Source organism: Ooceraea biroi, chromosome 4 (genome assembly GCF_003672135.1).
Source record: "Ooceraea biroi isolate clonal line C1 chromosome 4, Obir_v5.4, whole genome shotgun sequence".
Lineage (NCBI taxonomy): Eukaryota > Metazoa > Arthropoda > Insecta > Hymenoptera > Formicidae > Ooceraea > Ooceraea biroi.
The window spans coordinates 4744977-4769818 of NC_039509.1; the positions used below are offsets into that span (position 1 = coordinate 4744977).

A 24842-nucleotide genomic window follows, 5' to 3' on the forward strand; every position below is an offset into this window, starting at 1 on the left:
TCCCGCTCTCTCATCGTCACCATATCTCATCACTGTATTCTGGCACAGTATTGCTTTACACTATTGCCCGCGTAAGTAACAATAATTCGCTTAAGCATGTAATTTGTATCCGCTCGGATATAGATAATACGGCGATGAGGAAAGCTTCATTTTTACAATTAAGACGTGCTGTGTGCGGCGCTATAAAAAGGGAGAAAAAGAGAGAGAAGCATGTCGCGCTTGTAAATGCACGCTCCGCGAAGAAAAGTACCGTAACAAAGCATCAAGGTTGCGCGTACGATATGGCTGATCGAATCGTGCTTGCGTAATTTTACTTCGTTCGCAGTTTAACACACGGAAGGTCTCTCTCTCTCTTCCTCCCTGTCGTGTTATATATACGTTTATGTTGTGCCCCAAGTGTATGCGCGCGTCGCGAGGAAAGACAACGTTGTCGAGTACAGAATGAAAAATATACAACAGCGATTTCGACACGAGATCCGACAAAAATAAAGCATCGCGTGTATCGATCGGATTACCGCTATCGATAAGATCCACGTAGCTTACGTCGGATACGCATTTCGGCTAATTAAACGGCGCAGCGACCACACTCACGATAATTTAGCGGCCGGTCTTTTTTTTACGGAGAGGAGCACGCGGATCGCGAAAAAGGACGAGACGGGGCGATCGATCGCGTGTAACGAGCTTAATTAATTTTAACGCCCGACCATGCGTCACACGGTCGCATCGGTGCGTTGATCGGATTACTCCAAATACTCGGACCGCAATAAAATCTGCATAAATCTTACGTTGCCGGCCACGTTCGCTGCATTTCTACCAATTAAACGCTTACAAAGTTGCTAAGTACTTTGATTAATTCAGGATTTGCTCGTTTTGCGCGCGTGATCGCGGTATGTTTACCGCGGAAGGATAAGCATGAGCGATCAATCTCGTGGGTACCGGCTTAATTAATTTCAACACTGTCACGTACGCGCTACTTTATAAATCGTTATCGTATTGTAGCATACAAGTGCAGATCAATTATAATAAAATCCGCATAAACCCTACGCCAATTGCTGCATTTCAGCTTAATTACATGTTAATAAACACGCTCACAGTTAGATCCATCTAATCTACCTTAAATTTATTTATCAATCCTTTTGTCATAATATGCAATGGTACGCGAGAAACGTTCAATGAGACTCTTGTTGGAACATACATATGTAAACGTTACATGCTTGTCGAAATCGCACTATCAAGACCGTCAATTACAAGACGTACATAAATCCACTCTTGGCGCAACGCTTCCACATTACGCTGCAAGCGAAGACTGAAATAGTCGACCGGCGAAACTAGTTTTTACCGTAAATCCGCGGTGCAGCGGGGTCGGGTCGGAAAAGTTGTCGTCCGACGACGAAAGCAACAAAGTAGGCGACCTTCGATGACAAAGGAACCTCGTTGGAATAAGAATAAACTCGTTCCGGTCGCAATATTTTTTCATTAAACTTCGAGCCGCGCGAACGCGTTACGAGAGTGACGTCCGTTTTATTCTTCGATTTGATATTATATCAAGTTCTTTATCCCCTGCTGTTAAGGTAGGAAGAACTGTTTGTGCTTGATTTACGGCTGGAACATTCTAAAGCGAGTTTTTAAAATAGTTGAGAATATCACGTCAGTTACGTCAGTGAATCACCCGATCAATTCTTTTTCCTGGAGAAACTTGCTACAAGTATTATGAAACTGTTATCAAACACGTCACTTAATTCAAATGATTAGTTACTTTCGAAATAAAGTACATCGGTACGTTTAATTCAATAAATTTAATCCAATAAAATTGGATCAATTAAATAATAATAACATTGCGCAAAAGTGTTATTAAAATATTAACAAATTAAAGTTACGAAAGCTATTTAACTACCTTCTATACATAATCGGTATGATCTTTTTACTTTGATAAAACTGCTGCAGGTTTATTACCTGACTAAATATCTAGATATCACGTGACCTAAATCTTGGACAAAGCGGAGCATGTAGGAAGTAACGCGATGTCCCACAGATACATCACTCGGACACACGCGCGTAATACTGTCGTCGTCGTTATCTCGTGAAGAGGCCCGCGTGAAACGCGTATCCATGCCAGCCGCGCAAAGAATGGCGTGCGGTGGCGTACACGCATACAGATGCACGAATGTGGTCGCCGTGGCAAAAAGGCAGGAGGCAATCACGACCAGGCCCGAATATGGGCGAGTAAGGTCAGGGTGCGAACGCAGCTGAGAACGAGGAATGCCATTACGCGCGTTTCGAAGTCGCCGTCGCGGTCGGACGCCCCTTTCTCGTCTCTCACCCTCGCGTGCCCCGCACCGAGTACGCGTCGAGGAACGTACACGAAAAGTTTGTCCATCCGTGGACACACGTGCGTCCGATCGTTTGCAAAAAGCTGCGTGCTATCATTCATCGCGTTGCATGTGTGCGTGTGTGTGTGTATGTGTGCACTTTATAACGAATCAGGCATATATAATTTATCCAGTATATATTATCATATTGCAACTTTATATTTAACAGTAATTAAATAGTATCTAGGTAAAGGTATTTAGCGAAAAACCAATGCATAAATACTGCATGTGGTTTGGTCAAACTTGGTCGCTTCGTCGCGTTTCATACTCGAAACGGAACTGGCCAACCAGGTCGCGGGCGTGCTATAAAGATGCATTTTTATTTTCTGTTATGTAATACATTTCGAAAGATGGACCATGCATTGTCATAAATAAATGTGGAGATTATGTTTGTGCGAATTACAAGATTTATAATTTATAGCGCGCCGAGACCCGGGAGATCAGACATTGCTTTGAGTGCACGCTTCGATTCCTGCTCTCCGTCCTCCACCGGTCGCCGTTATTCGATCGTCAAATATTTGACGCACGACGCGAAGATCGCGACACGACTAGTCCCGCCACCGTGTTACGTCCGGGACCCGTGCATTAAAAGCGGCAAGAGCCGCGATGCGCTGGATATCGCGTGCGCGTTTCGACCGAAGTGCAACGGGCTGAGCCACGCTTGCTCGCTCGCTCGCGCGGTGTGCATCGCGATGCGATGCAGGCAGCATAAAACAAGCTGCCATACATGGGGCGACCGTCAGCCGACTCCGGGTTATAGCAGGACCAGCTCTCGGGCTTCGAGGCACCGGAGGAAGACGGAACGAGAACGCGCGGGGCGAAGCGAGGAGACAAGAAGGAACGGAAAGGGACGTCAAGACGACGATGACCGCGAGCGGGAAAGAGAGAGACAGTGGGATGGGGTGGAGGAGAAGAAGGAGGGTGGAGAGGAAGTTGTGCAGCGTGTTATCCACACGCGCGAGCGAGCGTGTGTGCGCACGAGCAACACGAGACTGTTCACGGAGAAGTCGGGCCTCTCCTCCTCGAGATAAGCCTGGGCTCTCTCGCTCTTTACGAACGGAGCCCACATGAAAAGGTCTCGCCAGAGGTCCTCGACACTCTCCTCCGTTAAAAGTGCATCCTCGTAAAGTACGAAAACGCCTTTACGTATGACGCGCATGCACGGCGACCTGTGACATTGCGAAGTGAAACGACGTCGCCGAGAACGAGGTTCCGTACCTAATTTCAGCAGTGACCAATTTCTCTTGGATTTCCATCGACGGCAAAATAAGCAACCAATAAACATGATACTCATTGCTTTTTAATTCTACCTACCACTTATCGTACACGAGACATCTTGGAAAGTGCTCCTTACGTAATAATAGTTTTTCTTGATCTCTCTACAGAAAGATTAAATAAATATGTAGTATTTTTGAAATATGATTTATTAAACATGCACGTAAAAAGCTAATCTTGAACTAGATTATCCATCACGAACACGCGACTTGAATGCGGCCACGATCACACGCGCTCGCGCGCGTTACGTTGTAATAGATAATTAATGCGCGATTAATTAAACTGGAAGCAGATACATACTAACAAACTCGAGCGTTGCGAGATGCGGCACCTGTTCGATTATTAGCTATCAATTAAAATCAATTAGGAGCGCGCGCTGCGCAAAACACATCCCGCCGAGGTTAATACGGCAGTACGAGCGTTTTATTCGTAGGAAAAATCGAATCCTTCCAAGCCGATTACCATCTCTCGACGAGGTAAGAATCCTTTAAAAATATCCCGAGAGAGCGAACGTTTAATAGCCTGCACAGTAAGGCTCGCGCGCGGCTAACGGCTGTCCCGTTACGTTCCCTATCGTCCATTAAATCGCAATTAATTAAATACGAAAATTATTCATCTCGACCGCGAGCGCGTTACACGCGAGCCCGGCCCGTGTAACGTGGAACAGCGTACCGCGTAGGTATGCAAACACATCTACACGCCATTCACATGACAACGAGCGCGGCCGCGAGAGAGAAGGTGCCGATGATTAATTCCAGGCGCAACGCTCTCCGACGTCGTTCCGCACGTCGTGTTCCTCTATGCTCGCCGGAGATCGAATTCCCCTAACCTTGTAAAGCGCGGCGGCTTACATGCCGTTATACATATCGCCGAAGGTGTCGAAGACGCATGGCAACACCTACATGCGGAACCATCAAATGGACAGATTAGACAGATGCACACGCCTATTGTGTGCGCGTGTATGTGCCTTTGGAACAAGTGGTCCCTCTTTTTCTCTCGCTTTTTTCTCGTAATATAATTTTCCACGTATTTATCCACTCTTCTATCATAATAAACATTTTTCACTCACACAATTCTTGTGTGGCTTTTAATTATTCTCCTTTTTCGTAAAGCGCTTAAAATTCCTCCCACCCCCTACTATAATATTATCTTTAGCTACCTACGCATTCTCCAATTGCATATTTCTATTTACTATAAGAGAATTGTCTGATCCATGATTCTCGATTCTTCGCACCAGGCATGTTTTATACAGCATTACAAGCATATATATATATACTAGGCGAATTGCGAGAGTCACCGAGACCTTGACATTTTATGCGCGCGATGCACGGATGCGTTCACGGGATTTCCGATGCACGCTCGTTCGCACTCATTTCTCGTGACAGAGGACCCAGGGGAAGAAGACAATAGCGCATTAATTACATTACAAATTAACGCGGAAATAGATCTATCATTTCATGTATAAATATCACGAGCGATCAACCGATGAATAATTAGCGAATCAATAAACTGTCCAAATGAATAGCTATTTCGAGCAATTATTCTAAAAGCATATCTAAAAAGCAATTATTTGATATCATGACACTTTTTTCATATAGAATCGAATTTTCGAATTGCATCAACTTTTTTTTAGATTATCCATTACAAATACGGGGTATTATTTTCCTGGAACTTTGATATTTTACACCGGTCGATGATCGCAATAAAAATCTCTCATCTTCAAAGTACACCATTACAAATGCACAAAAATGAGCCTCAGCGTTAATGGCAGTAATTAAACAGAAGAACCCGGTTCACATATCAATGAGAAGAACATTGAACTCGGCGCAATTATCCCGGTATCGTACCCTCGTTGAAGATATAAATAGCCGTGTGCACACACTCTCGTGTGTCAACGCGGCATTACGGAATCGCGATCACGTCGGGAGAGAAATGTCGTCATTGTCGATTTACCCTACGACTTTCAAACCATAGATCGTATTAAATAATTGATAAGCGAAATTTTTCAATGATGATAGGTGACAACTTCAATTTGATGACAAATCAGGATAACTATGTTATAACATCGAAAACGATAGGCAAAAATACTCGGTTTATCCCCTAAGTATTCTTGAATACCCTGTCAACTGAATACTCTCTCTCTCTCTTTCTGTCCTGCTTTCGAAATGCCTCCGCAGAGAACACAAAGAAACATTTCGCAAAGGGGAGAAGAGATGCACGTATCCGCGAGACGCTTCATAAGAAGCAATCTCTTACGCGGGACCGAGAAATCGCCTGCCCACTTTTCTACATTCTACGTATAAAATGATAAGCCGGCGATATATCGTCTACATTATATTCTCTCGCAGCGCACGTCCTCGTGACTTTTTCTGAGATCTGCGCGCTCGCTCGCGCGAGAGAAACGGAGGAGGACAGAAAGGAGGAGAAGAATGAAGGAGAGAACAGGAGAGAGAGGATCCTCCCCTCGGTAAGACGATGATCGGTCGTCGCAGCCTTGAAACCTGTCTCCTCAGGCCCGGCAAGTGCACAACTAAGGGGTCCTCGATTTACACGGCGCCAGGCCAAGATCAGCGCGGAGAAATGCGTGCCGCGCGGCACGTTCTTTTTATTAATGAGCGGGGAGCCGCTTCGGTGCACGGCGAAGGTCGTACCTGCCGATGATCTACATTAAATGACGATTACCTCGCAACGGCGTAATAATCCAAGAAAAACGCGTGACGTTTGAGCGATATTAAATTTCTGGTTGTAATAAGGTACAGTAGGGAAACGAAGAGCCAGAGGGAATCGACAACATCTTATAATCGAATAATCGAGATTATATAATTTTCAAGCACTAAACTTTTCAGAGACGTGAGACAAAAAGGAGAGAAAGTGAGACGCGTATTCTCAGATGCAACAACGAAACTGATCCGCCGGATATTTATCGCGTCTTGAAATTGCACATCCATTCTGGGAACACAATATTCTGGGGAGCTACGCAAGCCTCCTCGCGAAAAAACGTGAATTTTTGACCTTAGGTCCTCCTGTGCACTTCTCGGATGGTGATGTTGCGAAATAAAGCGCGTATTTTGTGTGTGCGAGCGCGCACGTCACCAAAGTCGATACTGAGCGGATCTCTTTTCGTATCTCATATCGCGGTCAACGTTGGCCAACGCGTTGACCGCTTTTAACGTCGTTCGTCGAGCAGGGCGACAAAAAAGTCGGTCGATCCAGTTGAACACACGGCGCGGCGGTCTTATTGTTATTTACGAGCCGCGATATAAGGTATTAAGTAACGCTACTTTCACTGTCGCCTACACAGTTGTTAAATTCCTGCCGGCTGTATCCCGAAAGGTTCCGACCGATCGCGGAACAACAAAGCGCGTTGCGGTTGCCCGGTTGACCTGCTCGCTCCTTGACTGCCGAAATTAATGGCAAGTTGATTCAGCTGACCACGATCGATACTACGCGAACTGCATCTACTAGACGATCGGTCTAGCGTATCTCTTCCGCGAAATTGAGATATTACGCATACTACCGAGGGCATTCACGCACGCGATTTGTACGTGCGCGCGTGTTTTACACGCGGTTATGAATAACCATACTTACCACCACTAAGAAGTAATAAATCGCGTCAGCCAAATAGTCACCATAAATATTATCCGACGAGATATCAAATAAATCCGCACCAGACGTAAATCGAAGATCGAGCGCAAAGTGAGGCCGCCGAGGGGCTACGCCACACTAAACTTCCTGTAGTATATATCGGCGTCCTTAATAACGCGGAAAAAGCGTAGCGATAAAGCGATAAAATCGCATCGATGTCTAGGTTCACTTCCGTCTTTGTAAATTTTATGTTACAGGCTAGTGAAGGCCACATCGAACAACAATTCTTTATCGAAGCTCGAACATTATCCTTTGGCCATCATTTATCCAATTAAACTTTAGAGATCCACATCAGTCTGGATATTTGCTCAAAATTGCTCGATAGTTTTCAAAGTCGATCGATGACGGTGAATCATAACGCGCGATACATTGACCAGACTTTTAAAAAATGTTAAGACTTTAGCGCAAAGAAGAAACGCCGAGAAGGATTCGCGACTACGGCAGACAGACCGACAATAGGTAACCTTGAATTTAGCAGAGCGGAAACTATGCCTATGCTCCCTCCCTGCCTCTCTAATTACTTTCTCCGCGGCCGTCTATCGCCAAGATCTGGGCGAATATGGACGCGAAACTATCCGGCGGTTCCGTGAACGTACCGCGCATGACGTAATAGTAACCTACTTCCGCTCAATGTTCATTCATGTGCTATGAAAGAAGCGGAGAGAAAAAAAGAGAGAGACAGAGGGAAGAAGAGAAAGAAATGGTGTATCTTTAGTCTCTCATCTCTTCTCTTCCTTATATCTATATATTCGTCCGAGTCCTCTCTACCTAGGCATTCACATCTGTCGGCGTATCGCGGTTATCGTTTCATCTTCTTCCTGATTCTCGAATAACCGAGAATTCAGCACGGATCTTCTTGACGTAAATCCACGGAAGCGGTCTCCGTGTCCGCGTTCGTTCCACGGAAAAACACGATCTAATAATCTAAACCATGTGTCTTCCTATCGCGCGCGACGATGTCGCGTCGGCTCAAACAGTTAAACATGATTCCAAGTATTTGATCAAATCGTATGAAATGTTTATCATAAAAAAGAGGTAATCAAGAGAACATGAACCGAGTGTGAAAAATGCGTATACGAGGGCAAAACGCGAGATTGATCGTGAACTCCGCGACTTTCGTGATATATCCGAGCTAATACCGATGATATTATGCATATAGGAACGCATTCGCCACGGACAATTTCAAAGCTCACCCCAACGTAAATTGCGGGAGCGCGACCGCGCTGCGTGCAGCAAAACGCCCGGCGTGAATGCACCCATGCGTGCGCGTGCACAATAAAAGTCGATATAGTTGCGCTGTAGTCGAAGATGCGTGTGCTCCAACAGGCACGCGGGAAATACCTGCTGGATCCGCGCCGCATTGCGCTGGACGACTGGACCGTGCGCGGCACGGATCGTTTCTGTTCCGCACGTAAGATAGACTTGGTCTAACGATCGACACTAATGGCCAGCAAAGGAGAATATTACACTTATTGCGTGGGAGGCGAAACTCACTTTTCTCGGCGGGATAATTTCGCGTGGACGCGATAAGCGAGTCGCGTGAAAACTCGCTGTACATCAACTCTTTATGCGTCGAATGCATCGTCGCGAGACACAATAAGCTATGTGACCGAAAAATTTGAGTGCCTGATTAGAGATTGCTCCGAAATGATTTTGGGAAGAATTCTTCGAAAATTTCTCTTTATCATCTTTCTTGGTAGTACAATCACGAACGTAAGATAATCGAGACAATAAGTGCCTAGATACAGAAAAGTACTTTTTTGTAAAGATTCTATTGAATCATTATCAATAATAAAGCTTGATATCACTGATCTAATCTCGTAGGCTTGCGTTGAAACTTCTGTGGCTTAAGTAAAAACTAACTGTAAATAAATTGAAGAAAGAGAAGATTGATCTAATCGCTTACAAATCGCGTATTCGGATATCTCTGTTTTTCTATTACTGTATTCGCATTTTCGCATTTTTGTAGACACATTTTCAGAATATCATTTGGGAATCAACAATAAGAAATCAGGCGGTGGATGTAGGCGCGCGCCGCGTGACGCGGCGTCGTGTCGCGCGAATGTTCTGCCTCGCCGGTCATTCTCGCAGAATGCGGTTGACATTTCTCAGCAAGTAGAGCGTTGCTCCACGAATCTAATCCGATCGACAATATTCCGCGAGCGTCATTCCCCATCGCGCTGAGTCACACCAAAATCGCCGCGTGTCCCCAGGAAGCAAAGTCAGGTTGCGGCCGACATATCGGAAGTGGGAAATAAACGAGCCATTTTTGCCATTTCATTGGAAGTCATTTTGTCGGACGCGCTCGAGCAAGTAACGACGCGATAACGTCACAGCTTCGCGATCTTTACGAACGCGAATGTCTTTTTTACCCCGGGAGGAGCCCCGTTTCTCCTCGACCCTGCTTCTCCACGGCGGACGAGAGACGAGGATCTAATCAGATTTCTTCACTCGCGACAGCTTCGCAGTACGATTTGGATAATAGTAAAATAATACGAATACGTGTCTGAAGCAGAAAAAAACTTATAGACTGCTATAAATTAGAGCAGTAGATGGAAAGAAACTTTCTGAATCTGCTCTCTCTTTGTCACATAGCCTGATACAATCTCATTTCAAGTTCAGTCAAGAAAATGTCTCTCTTCAGTCGAAATTTTCTTCTATTTGTTTACGCTGAACAACACGGAATATGATGATATTGAAAAAGGCGTGGTTACGTAGAGGAGAATGAATAATGTGCGCGATGCTCACACAGGGGAGGCTCCGCTTATATAACGATATGCTCAACAGAGCGACTCTTAACGCACCGCTTCGCAATATTGCAATACGCGCTCGTTTACAGCTGTCAATCTTGCTCGCAGCAATATTATTAAATCCATTTATGTGCGGTGTATAAATGTACAGTAGGTAGACAAGATCCTTCACGGGTTTCTCTACTCGAGTCGAACGCACGGTTCGAGATCGAAACATCTTGATTATTGACTGGAGAAGCGATCCACGTTTAAAAGAGACGCCTCGTGACGCCGGGACGTGTAACGCGCGGCGAATAATTAGTGTAATCAAAAGTTCGTTAGTAAAAATCACCGTAGGCAGCTAGCAACATTATCACGAGATGCTTAAGTGAGGTAGAAAAATTAAAATGCAGACTGCCGTGCGATAGCCTCGTTATTGTTTAATGGCAGATTCGCTGACGAGTTTCTGACGAGTTTCCCTAGCAAAAAGTGAACGAAACGGCACAACGTCATGCCTTATATAGCGAGCATTAAATACTGATACTGTCTTGAAATAGGAGAGAGCCCAATTAAGATTAATTGGAATTAATTGAGCTCTGGTTATCCGTTTACGCTCCTGAAACTTTGCCAAAGTCTTCTCTCGTGTTAAATAATCCCACAACTGCTTAACAAGCTGAATTTTCAGATTCACTCTGCTTGTCAGGCAGAATGTATATCCACTTTATCCGCAAACCATTCTGTTTAAATGCATGAATAAAGAAGTCTACCGAATTAACGACACCACTCAACATACGCGCATGCATGCCGACAATGTCAAAAGGAAGATATTTAGATATAGCATCGAAACGTAGTTTCGTGTTACTGTTATCGTTGAAAATGTTGATGGATAGATCCGATCGCATGTCTGACGTGTTGAAACATTCGCTCGATAAAAAGCTATTAATTACGCAAGCGGTATACAGCGCGAGAGATGCGCGCGTATGCAGAATTTAAGGACGCACCGCCATCAGAACCGGTAGAAAACACAATCTGGATTATGGCGATACTAACTGTATGCCGTATGCGTGAAACATTTTCTACCACGGACTACGCGGTGGTCGGACAACGTAGTTATACGCGAACTGCGGGCGTTATCTGGTCCGTTCATCTGGAGCAATTCATCTACGGCAGTCGGCAAAAGCTATTCAAAAGGATGACAGTTCGTCGTGTAGACTTCGCTAAAGCGTTGCACAAACCGTAATTCCGATCGGCGGGTTGTGGTATAATCAGTCGAGGCGAAAGGGGGATGTTTCGTAACGCAGTTAATTGTACGCGTGCAGAAAAAAATGGCAATTATTAGCTCACTTTCCTACGACAATGATTTATGGCCTCGCATGAGGCGTAGAGTCCCATTAACGCGATATTACGTGAACATCGAAAAAAGTGGTTACGGTGGATGAAAAAAATCGACTCCCAATAATGACACCACGTGAGTAAAATCGATCGTATCGTTCTAAAGAATGTGCGTGACATTGAGTGCTTTGATTAAGGTACCATTGAACTCACGAACGTGCGTGATAGGTCGATGATGCTGATTGGGTTCCGTAGGATTTCCGTAGGAGACTGACCGCGTGAAAGTGTGTCACATTCGTCACAATGTGAGAGACCTTAACCGATTGCGTAAGACGCTCTGTAACGGGTATCCGTATTACTCGTATACTTCAACGGAACGCAACTTGCAGCACGAGTCGTTCCTTCGTGTGCTACGAGTTAATTCGCTCGTCATTAGTATTCTGCGTGCCATATGATCCACGAATATTTAAATTAAAGATATTAAATTTTGCGTTACGTGCATGAATCAATCATCATTGTTACATCAATCCATTATGCGTATTGTGTCCCATTGTATCTTCCATTATGTAATATGAATAAAATATTAAATACAATATATTGGGTTGGCAAATAAGTTGGTTCGGTTTTTTAAGGTGGAATAAAATACAATTTTTTTGATACACGAAATAAATTTTAATCAATTATATATTGACCATTTTTATTGATGACTTCTTGCCATCTTTCCACCAACTTCATTATGCCGCGTTCGTAAAACATCTGAGGCTTATCGGCGAAAAACCAATCCAGGTGTCTTTTGACGTTCTCTTCATCCTTGAAGATTTTTCCGTTTAAAGAGTTTTGCAACGACCGGAATAAATGATAATCGGAAGGGGCCAGGTCCGGTGAATACGCAGGATGAGGCAAAACATCCCAGCCAAGACTGAGTAATTTGTTCCGAGTTGTCAATGATGTGTGAGGTCTGGCGTTATTGTGGTGGAAGACAACACCTTTTCGATTTATCAATTCTGGACGTTTTTTGCGGAGTGCTTGGTCCAATTTTGTTAACTGCGAGCAGTATATGGTTGAATCAATTGTTTTGCTTGACGGTAACAGCTCGTAGTAAGTGACACCTTTGAAATCCCACCATACGGAGAGCATGATCTTCTTCGGATGCAATCCTGCCTTCGAGGTTGTTTGTGGTGGCTCGCTGCTGTGTCCCCATGATCTTTTCCGCGTTACATTCTCATAGACGACCCATTTTTCATCTCCTGTCACTAACCGCTTCAAAAATTGATCGTTTTCTTGACGTTTCCGCAGCAAATCACAGATGGATATGCGAGTGGCCAAGTTGGCCTCGGTTAATTCATGCGGCACCCACACATTGAGCCGAGAAACGTATTCCAGTTGGCGCAAATTGTTTTCTACGCTTTATATGAGATATATTAAGTGCTTGGGATGGATTTTTATCGATGATAGCTTTGACATTACTTGAATCAATCTCGATCGGGCGACCGGAGCGAGGCGCATCATTGACGTCAAAATCTCCAGAACGGAATTTGGCGAACCACTTTTGACATACGCGTTCTGTTAAGGCATCATCTCCATAAACACGGCATATCTTTTTATGAGCCTTTGCAGCTCGTTTGCTCTTCTTGAAATAATAGAGCAAAATATGACGATAATGCACGTTATTTACTTCCATTTTTACAGCTACGCAGCACACACAATATTGATGTTAGTCAAACCAAAATTTACAGAAAGGTTATGTGAAACATGTACTTTTAAATGCACTCTGAAGTTGCGCGATAGTATCGAGAAAAACAAGAGTGAATTGGAAAGAAGTTGCACCGAAGCAAAAACCGAACGAACTTATTTGCCAACCTAATAATATATATATATGCTTGGATTATTCTATTTGGTACCTGTCGATACATTTATCTCTGACACACGAGACTTTTCGAGCCGTTCATCTTCATCGTAAAATGTCACGCGAGACAAATGCGATTCGCAGGAATCCTTTGTTCGTCGCTTTTCCAAGAAGTCCGCACCCGGGATCTAAAGGCTTCTCCACCCCCGTGTCACACAGATCAAGAAGATCCATTAGATTATTTCCGATCGAGATCCCACCGACCTTCCCTGCGGCTGAAATAGGACCTCCATGTCTACCATGTGTCCTTTTCCATACGCGAGCAGAAAGGCTCACACATTTCCCCCTGGGCATTCGTTCGTAATCAACGAATCGCGGCTATGGCGGATCTGTTCGCTTCGATTGAAGCTAATTTGTAGCATAATAGAAGTAGAGGATCGCTGCTAACCCGCACCCTTCGCGGCAAATTGGTTCCTTTAGTTTCTAAGAAGTGGAAGGTTACATCTTCTAGAGGGCAAACCGGATCGCGCCATATATCGTAGCACGGTAAGAGCCAGCTAGATTAAGCCGGCTATTTCTCCGAACCACCAGCGGCTAAATTAGTAGACGTGATATGCATTTTTTCCAATCATCCTTTTTTTCATTCGAACCTGACACGAATGTCAAAATTGAATGCAGAATAATAGCGGGAAATAAAAATCTATAGGTAACGGCGAGAAAGAAAGAGAGAGAGATATCGCAAAATTTTGATTAAATTTTGATTCGCGAATCGCTACTGATAAAAAGTATTTCATACGCTTCTGAACATTTGTCTCTCGAAATAAATAATGGCGATGGTAGAGAATAAAAGAATAACAATGCGTAAAGGAATGCACAGAGCAACATAACATTTGTTGAAAATAAAGGTATATAAAGCGTAAAAATGAACAAAGGCACGGTGGACAGTCCTCAAGAGACCGTGATGGTCCGTTAACGCGAATAAATGTACGGTGCACGACGCGACCAACGCACACGCACGAATTAATTTCACCGTGGAATAATAATAACCGGTTGCACTCAGCAATCATACGTACATACGGGTAGCTAAAAGTACGAACATATGCTACGCGATTCGCCGGTTCTTTTATGCGCTCGTCGTGGAACGTAGGTATTATTCGCGAAGGTCGTCCCACGAAGGCTGCACTGTGTCAAACGGGTAGAATCGCTTGGCGAACGACGTGAAAACGAAACGAGGGCAAACACGAATGCGGTAGCCTTATGCTCCTTCGAACCGAGAAAGAATGCATCCATTGTCTTTCCACGGAATCCGCAACCAACAAACTTTGCTGTGCGTGGAACATCCGCGAAGGTAAACGTTTTAATTATCAACTTAATTGTTCGCGAAACACGTTTCTCATGCATTCTTCAACACACAACGTTGAATAATTACAGAAAAAAATATCACAATCAAATCGACGATCGTATTTAATTAAATCCAACAATGCATCGGGAAACAGTACACACATACAATTTTTCTTTTTCTTAATAAAAAGTTTTCTTATCGATTCCATACGTTAGGATTAAAATCACGTTAAAGTTCCTTTCCGAGAAGCTTATTTCTATACGGGATGTTTTGAAAGACGGGGGATCTAAAGAAGAGGAGCAAAGACGCATAAAAACGTATACACAGCCGCATGCAGAGGGAAGAAGGGCGACCGTACGCGTCTAAAGTACACGCGGCGTTTCTCGGTATAACGAAGCAATGAAAAAATACCGGGGGAACTATTTCCCGGGGCATATAACGACCATAATAGGAAGGTAGAGGAGTCTTATCCCCAGAACCGGGTTACGTTTGCCCGTTGTTATGCCGGATGGTTTCAACCACCGTGTCTGGGTGATCCACGGGATCTGGGTGAGACCTCGGGCGAGAGAGGAGCAGAGAGCGCGAAAAAGGTAAGCAGAACGAGAGAGAATGAGATAATGAAAGAGACGTGAGCAAAACTCAGCGGTCCGCTCCCTTGCTCCGCGCGCGGATTCGGAGAGAGGTAAGAAAAGAGGCAAGTAACACAAAGCGCACGTCGAACAGGTGCAACTAATATCCGCACATCGAGGAAACGGAACAAAACTGGCGGAGCTCATGCGTGTCGAGCGACTTCGAAATGGAAAAGCGAGCACTCGGGAGCACTCGGCGCCGCGTTCAACGAAAGTGCCCCTCTCGATGTAAGATATATTTCTGGTACCGTTACAGCCAATCGCATTCAGTCCATTTCTTTTTGCTCAATTAAAAAGTAACATCTCAGACAGTTTAGGATGATTATTATTGGAGAGATATTTACAATCTGCCGGCTGTGCAGCCAGCTTCCGCAGGCACCTAACCGGTATTTCTCGATCGGACAAGTTCGGTGAAAGTTCAGGGTATGCTTAGACACTTAATTTATTGACTCTGAAATTCTATTGATATCAACTGGCTCTTACACTTCCCCGAAACTCGAAGTAGGTATGTGCGTCGAGTAAATAAAAAGAATATTTTCTATTTTCCATCTAGCCCAGTCATTTCCTGTTCAGGAGCGAATATATCGATGCCATTACGGGTCTATACAAGCTACCGTGTGTCGGCTTATATTTACTCACTCGAATTATAGTTACTTATTATGTTGTACAGGGATTTTCTTTCTCAACGGCTTTACTGTAGATCAAAACGCAGTCGCATTCACGTACTCTATCGTTGAGACTGTTCCTTGGATTTATTACGCGAAGACAGGTCGCCGCACCTGCAGCTGGCACTTATGGTCACGCGGATATTCTTCCCTCTTTCTTTCTCTCTTTCTGTTCGCGCTGCATGGCAGGTGCACGTTCTGGAGTAATATCTAATCCGCGTTAACGACGACCGAGTTTCGCACGGTTAAAGTCTTAAGCGGCTTCCGCGCGCGCGAGCGCGACCCGGTTATTAAACCTCACATCCTGCGTAACGATTTCTCTCGTTACAGTAGAAACGTCCACGTCTCGCGTTCTCGTCCGTGGCAATCGAACGACTCGTAATAAAATGATATTACACCATTCATCCTGGAATGTCCATTACTGTGAAACAGATAGAATAGAAACGGAAATAATACGTTTATCGAAATAGCGTCGTCACACCGCGTGTAGTAACGGGCCTATGTGGTTGCGTGTTTAGCTGCGGGGAGAGACTCAAAAGTCACATTTCTCCAGACGCAATCGAAAAATTCGAGAGAGAATAATCCGCGCGTTATAGTGGAGCGCAGCTAACACGTCGAGTTTATCGTTTATTACTCAACCATTGCAGCGGTAATTACGAGCTTTTTCGAAACGTATAATTATAAATTCGCGGAATGGTTTTGAGCAGCCCTCGTTAGTCGGGCACTTGAGTGGATCGTCTGGACGGATTAACGGCAAGTCCATCAAGAATGACCGGGCGACCATTATTAGCGAACGTAAAATCCGTGCTAGTTGGATCGGGAAATGCATGACCAACGTTTATTAAAAGGAGCGAATCCACGAATTGACAGCGTTGATACCGAATCGAGATAGAAGACATAGCGCGACGATATGATGTCATTTATTAGAGGAGATGCTAACTGGTGACCGACCACGCCCCGTAGCTAATTGCTACCTCACGTACGTTCCGGAATATTAATTAAGTACGTGATTAATAATAAAGAAAGAGAGAGAGAGAGAGAGAGAACGAAGGAGGTCGGTTAAATACGGATAAAAGTACGCCGGACAACGCGCGACTAGGCGCCACAGTTATCGTAATTATTATAATTGGCGTTTACGAGGGCTATGGAAACTCACTCCTCATTCCCTTCCTCAAGAGCATCGGACCGGAGAGGCGACTCGATCTTCCGGTTCTACGATCGAAAGTAGATGCAGAAACGACCAGCCTCTCGCTATTGCTTGCTGCTGTTGCTGCTCTAACTCTGGCAGTCCAAGTTCGGCAAAAAATGCTCTTTAATATTTTAATAACACTTTTCGATTAGACGGGAATCATTAGACGAGCTACTGTGAGCACCGTGAAGAGATATGCGAACTCGATACTACGACGTATCAATCGGATATGTAGATCGACGAGTGTCATTAACGGAACTCGCCTCGGCGTAAGTAAGTCTCGTGTATACGACGTGGTATTTTAAGCCGGCATTTACATACGTAATATTTATGTCGCAACTATGCAGCCATGGGGAACACGCTTGAGCGAGAGTCCCGGACGAAATGCGTTTCTCTTTTTCTCTCCCTCTCTCGCTCTTTACTAACGGTCCTTGCGCCGATGAGGAATGTTTGCTCATTTTCCCGAAAATGTGACTCGCGACATCTCCGTTAAATTCTAATTAAACGGTCATTGAGACACAATTATCCGATGACTATCGACGACAGGGACTCCTGCAACTGCGCGCGTTTCGCAACGCGTTTCGTGCTACGTCGGATATTATTATGCCTCACTGACGATATTAATAGATACGTTCCAGGAAACATCGATAATTCATCCGACTTCTCTATCGCAACGGAAAACCGCATCTATAGAGTCTATTCTTCTGTAACTGCAAGGCTAATGACACGCAATACCTGTGATTAGGTACGTAGTATCCGCGTAATCCAACACGGATTGCATTGCGGGGGTATGACCGATCGCGCGATGCGCCGATCAATCGATACCTCTCGCGCGGCATAGGTGCAACGGTTTTGCAGGAAAGCGATCGACGTGTATACACGCGGATACATAGAAGAAGCTGCGCCGTGAAATCGCTACTTTCGTGAAACCGATATCGGCGTATCGATTGATAAACGAGAAACCGGCGCACTCGACGCGGTGGTAGCGGTGACTTCCGCCAACGGCAATCTATCCTGCGGCTTATCTTGGTCGCGCAAGCTAATTCAATTGGATTCCTTGGGAACGTCTGGAAACGAGAGCGGCCACCGTCGCCGATCGGACGCCAGGAAAAGATAAGGATCGTGGAGATAAATGACGCTGGCGCCATTTTCCGGAGACAACTTTGTGAACTCGTCCCACCATGCGGCGAAATAAATTGCATCGAAATTGCTTCTGTTTATAAAAAAATTTCATTTCTATATATATATACTTAAATCGTAATTTGTGTCGTATCATTCGTCACGTTTATCATTCTACATATGCTCTGATAACGTTCTGCTAATACGACGAAAGTAGGATTATGTTCGGATAAGCCGTGCACAAACAACAGCGTACTTCCATGATTTATTTTATTCGATTATGATTCTCGCCGTGAGCTGACGCTGTAACTTGAAATTAAAGCCGGTCAGAAACGTTATTCACAAAAGTCTAATCATTGATCTACAGTTTTTAAAATGGATTTAATAATTCTTGCGTAAACAAATAAACGTTTAAATAATGCATTATTGATGAAGCAATAGAAAATGTTTTGCATTGATATGCATTGGGATTGACGTTGATGGGGAATTGCTTTGCCCCGTGTGCTCTTCCGTTTCATATTTCTCAGCACTTTCATGAAAAAGAAAAAACGACACAGAAATTTTTCATTCCCTTTCTCACATCTCTCAATCTAGATGACATGAAATTTTACGATAAAACTCCAAGTTATCAGTTAATGTATATAAAATAAAGGAAAGGAAATCCTCTCTCTCGTAGAGACTGCAGCGACATTTAGATAATCCAGGCACATGACAGTATATTTTCGCGCGGATCTTCTTACAAATCGTAGTTATAGCACTCGACAATTATCCGCTGCGTACGATAGCTCGTTTAATCGAGGGTGAGAGCAAGCAGAAGTCTAATTACCACGGCTATGGTAGCTCCCTTACGTGGCTCTATATCTTATCGCGTAATATACCGACAATGTTCATGGTATCGTCGACTCTGCGCGAGATAGCGTAGATGCCCGCGTAATTCGGTTCTAACGCGTGCTCTCGTTATCGGTGGGCTTTTATCGTTCGACAAGTAGACCGGCGGATGCACTGGAATCCGCAGCGAATGCAAGCGGACCTACACTGTAAGCGCACACGTACAAGTATCAAACAAACATCGAGAAGAAGCTCGATGCTTTTATCAGTATCTATAACCGGAGAGATAATATCGATTGATTAATTGTTCCGGAGTTATTTTTAAGTTGCTGATCAATCTTATCATCCGAGGAGAAACGTAATCTTTCTCATAAACGAGTAGAAACGGAGTACCATTCCAGAATCGGAGTACAAGGTCGTTATTTCACCAAGCAAAATCAAACCCAAATTCAACGTTTTGGTAAACGGATTACATCTGTATCAATTTTATCATGTGTTCTGCACCAGGACGAAAACTTTAAAGAACGATTTGATCATTTAATAAGTTATAAAGAATACCCGCTTGGCGAAAGCAAGTATTACGATATCATGGAGAGACTCAATCTGTAATTTGGTGTTTGAAAAGCTACCAATCATCAATCGGCGAAGATTGAATATTTCTCTTGAGGCCGATTCCGTCTCACAGGAAAGCCGAAAGGCCGACCTCGATCTGGGAAGACGTTCGATCACTCTCTCGCCGGATATATTAATCGACAGCAGAAAGAACGCCACAGAAAAAAATACCGTACGATAACGGAACGTTTTGAGCGATTAGCGCGATCAGCGTCACCGCATTCGCACGAACGTGCGAGAGGCAGACTCGCGATTATTGGCATCGAGGACTGACCGAGGACGTAATTGATGCGCTCGCGTAATTTCATTTCTGACACGGCGGCCTCGTTAGTATGCTCTCGTTCGCAAACGGCCAGGCGTGCACATCCTACCGAGGACCCACGCGCGGGATGCGCCTCTCTCGGTCGGGGGGAACCCCAACAATGTTTGTTATAGCAGACGTACGTCGAGGAATGTGCGCATTATATCATTACGCACTATTACCCATTACATACCTCGTTACGCCGTATATATCGTATATTATCCTAGATACGCCGGAGGAAAAAGTGAGGGCTCTCTCGCCTTCTCTCTTTCTCTCCCTCGCTTCATGTGCCACTGATGAGACCCTCGGACCATTACCATGCACGTCCGCGCGGTGCATCGCACACGCGCGTAATACTTGGCGCGCGGGCTATCTAATTGTACAGTAAATAACCTTCGTAAATTACGCATATAATGCTTAATGCCATCGTACGGCCGCGCGCCGCATTGTGCAGCGCGCCTATCGCGTTATGACATTCAATTGCGACGTGTCGAGCAATCACGGCCGCCTTACAGACCCCGACACTTTATGCGACCGTGCGCAATGATATTGCACGGCGGAGGAGCGCGCGGTCACCCGTCGAGAAGGGAAAAAGAGGAGGGAAATGTGGAAAGAAAGGTCCCTCGCGCGGCGTCTCGATGAATCGAGTTAATCCGCGCCGGAATAACTCCGAATTAATGAACGTTACCATCACGATACCGCGACGTCGACTCGTGATCGTCGATAGCGCGTAATTGTTTTATATTTATCGTATCAAGACGCATGCTGCTTTGACCAGCGACGGATAATTAACGAGGGAGATAAAACGTCGGAGACTTTTTTTTCGCTTCGCTCTAATAGCCGTACTATTCCGAGTTCCCCATCCGGTAAGGGGAAAAGAAACTCGCACCTTTATTTATCTCGTAATTAGCGGTAACGCAAACTTGTACGTCTGATCGATACTTCCGGCGCGCGTATAATTTATTTATGAGTTTGTAGATAACGTTCAGACGCTCAAGTGAGAGTCTCCATCTTGATATGACATGGAAACCATAGTTTCAGGATACACTCAGCTCTTATATTATTAATTTTATCCTGCGGCATCCGCATATTTAAACAAGAATTATTTTTTAACTTTACATATATGTCAAGGAGGAAGAGGGAAAGAGAGAAAATTTGTTGGAACAATTATGAAGTGAAGGATCATATTTACATAATCTTTCACACATAGAAATTGATATGGAGCTCTTAAGAAAAGTAATTTTCACGAGATGAGGATCGATAAATCGGATTTGTTTCGCTTGAATTCGACCTCCGTGGCACACACGGTGAGCAGAGAGGACAATGTCTGGCCGGCCGGCCTGCACTTTCTCTACACAGTCGGATAACCCCGGAACAATGTTATAACGGGCTGAATCGCGCACGATTGCGTAAGTCCACACGAAACCTTTCATTGGTAACATTGACTCTTTTTCAAGCGTAATTGGTGCTCGTGCTCGTGCTCCGATTACTAATCACCGCCGCCACGGTGAACGTGACACACATTCGATTTTAGCCTCGACGTGATATTCGCGCTTCCACCTCGCGTATATTCAAAGTACATTGCCCGCGCGGCGAGAAAGTATAAAAACAGCTTTACGTGCATTATATATCCTCCCATAATTTACAACATAGTTTGTGTAATAAATGTGAAAGAGACATTCGTAAAATAATATAAGAGATATTATCGTAAATTAATAATGTAAAAATTAATGTCTTAAAGATCTTGGAGAAGATGGTAGTGCTGATTATGCGTTTATACGAGAAACGCTTATGTTGTACTAGAATATTCTACGAAAGATTGAAAGAATAAGCAACGAGATGAGACGAGATCAGCTCTTCATTTTATGATTTGATGAGATAAATTTCTATCTTAGATCATCAAATATATGTGTTGGTAAAAAATGTTTAAATATATCATTTTCAGAGCAAATAACTGGCGACAGATATTCGAACCATTGCATACATTGAAATGTTTCTAAAGTAGCTCTATATTGCAGCATTCTATGTATTAAAGTCGATTCTTCTGCACTGCTAGATCTGCGACATGCACGCACAACTCTATATTTTAAATCTAATTTTAATTCATAATCACGCGCATATACACGCACACACATACATGCATACACATCCATGCACGCGACGAACAAATCTATCAATTAAAAAAAGCATTCTAGTCGTCTATTCCATGGTTCGCGCAGATCTACCCTTCAAATCCTTTAAGCGCGATACACATGAGAATGTTCAATCGTTCCGAAAGGTCGTTAAGTGTAAAAAACCCTGGACTTACCTAGAAAAACGCTAAACTATCCGGTGTCGGTGTTGGCGGTTGTTCGTGATGGTGGACAACGTGGGAGGCACGGCTGTTTTATAAACTAATTTCTGCTATCTCCACTAACAACTCTACACTGTGGCACTGTGTTGCATTACCGTGTATATGTGCATCTCGCGAGTAACGATCTCGTGCGGATCGCGCGACGGGATGACGGAGACGACGATGCGTGCGCGTCGTCGGGGCGACGTAGCCAGGGCGAGGGTGAAGAGATTAGAAAAGAGGCGGTGGTCACACAATTAAAACCCGAGGGAGATGGGAGAAAGGAAAGGAGAATGATGGACGCGGACTGGCCCTGCTCTGACACAGATCACTGACCAATTCCACTTCGGGACTGACGCGATACTGACTCCGCGGTCGTGCATCTGGCCAAGGCAGCGCGACACAACCGGCTCCGCGACCGGCTCGGCCGTTTCCGTCGTCGCTCGGGGATGCCGCTCTCCGCTCGATCCGCTCGCACAGGTATACGCGAAGGTGTGTAAGCACGTATCCGCACCACGTAGTAACATTACGCGCTCGTGCGCACACGCGCGTATGTCCGGCCGTAGTACGTCAAGGTAACGTGTGTGCACGAAGGTATGGGTACGCCCACGCAATTTCGGCCCCTGACGATAATGAAGAACTCGGCCCGTACCTTACGTGAGCGCGGAGCCGATACCGCCGAGGTACCCTTGCGTCTCGAGTTTGCAAGTACAGAAAGTACTACAACGCACACAAGTCGCGCATCTACTCCTTTCAGAGATTGATCAACTTGAAATCGAATTTTCCTCATTGTCAGCAAAGATGGATTAGAGATACATTCTTGCGCTTCTTTCGTTTCGTTTTTTCGAGCGTTATGTACTTTCGCACATTTAATTGTTGTCGTTATCTTTTAATTATTTGTAAATTTATTGTAGATGAAGTCTCGTTGTCGATGTGAGGAAAGAAACACTTCAATATATTCAATATTTCAGAGGAAGGACAGCTTCAAAGAAACGCGCGTGAACATTGTTTATTATTATATCGAATAAGCCTGCTTCAAATAATTTATGTTTAATATGATTCGTTGTTCCGCGCAACATGAAATTGGTAACTACGAACGCACGGAATTTATGAATTTGATAATAATAAACTCGCGGGCGCATTATATTACGCGCATTACGAAATTATACAGCATTACAGGTCGTTCCGACGTTAAGTACGATATTCAAGGATATAATAGAACGCGCAGAAACATAGAGGTCTGGGCTAATGCCCGTAAAACCGCTACAATAAGGGCTGAATGTGCACGATGAGCAAAAGCATGATGTATACAAAGTTATCTGTACTCGTACAAATTTCACATCTTTTGACGATGAAGATTTTGCTCGGATAATACTTAGCAATTTTATGAATGTTCAAGTGCTCAGCTTGACGACTATGTTGAAACAGTTTTGGAAGACATACAAAATTAATTGATTTTGAGAAAGATTAATAAAAACAAAATAAGAGAAATAGTAAATTAATAAGAGGATGAGAATATTAGAACACAGCGAAAACATTGCTCTGAAATAATCTCGCAGGTTTTTCTCAATAATGGAACAACTAAAACATTCAGGTTGACGAGTGGTACAGCTGATCGTACTATCGACGATAGATGTAGAAATCAGAGAAGCGCGCAGGGTTACCGGCTATCTGCGGTTCACACGAAATGGAATGTTTCGGCGAGGAATCAGGCCGAGCGTTCTCCACGACGGTGCGCGGTGATCCGCGCGGTCGTGAGATAATTATGGAAATGAATTTCGATCGTTACGGGGGCGTAGATCTCTCGACTCTTCCGTGACATGACCCGGCCTCGACAACGATGATCTCGCCCAGCACCATAATTTTCCCCACAATTTTCGTGCCTGCGTGTAAACACCCAACGGTACGTTACTACGAAGCACGGCACAACGTACGTGCGATGCCCGATCGTATCCCCGTGGTGATCCCAAAGGCAAAGTATCCGGCCTGCTTTTTACACCTACATTTAGACAAAAATCAAATTTCCGAGATATTTAAGACCTCAACTTGGCGGGAGTACTCTGGAATCTTTTACATATCCATACATCCCGTTTCTTATTTATTACTTAAACAGTTGGAGTAAAGTTCTTGAGCGTTCTTTACGGTATCACGATTTTAATACCAGCGAGCTAACGGCTACGTTTGAAGAAGCTATTCTGGCGCGATTTTGCGCGATGCGCGGCTTCAATGGGACGAGTTATCGGTCAAACACTAACGTCAGTACTAACAACGCACGGTTCTTAACACACGACTACTCCTTAAATTAGTCTCGCGACGGAGCTATTCAGAGACGTGAAAGGACCTCGCGGAGACGCGAGGTGACGGAAGCCCGAGAGACGTTTGTATGGGCGACGCGACGTCTTTCTCGCGCGCGTGAACGCACTGGCGGCAGCTTTACGAGAAGAAAGGAGGAGAAAGAGTCACGGATGAAAGAACGATGCGTGAGAAATTGGACAAGGACACGGGTGGACCACCGAGAACCGATCCTAAACGTGTGTGCACTACTCGCGGAGCGCTACGCGAGCATACACGGCTCGTATTTAACGGCATTACGCGCGCGCCCGCGCGGTCACGATTCATGCATAATTTA

At 44.6% G+C, this 24842-nt stretch overlaps 1 protein-coding gene across 1 annotated transcript in view; it reads right to left on the minus strand.

Annotated features, from left to right (window-relative positions):
- Nucleotides 1-23860, minus strand: part of LOC105280392 — a 120352-nt gene extending 96492 nt beyond the window's left edge. Inside the window, exon 1 of the mRNA XM_020032029.2 lies at nt 22190-23860. The gene's annotated coding sequence lies outside the window, so the exon portion shown is untranslated. The remainder of the gene's footprint in view (nt 1-22189) is intronic.
- Nucleotides 23861-24842: the final 982 nt, after the last annotated feature.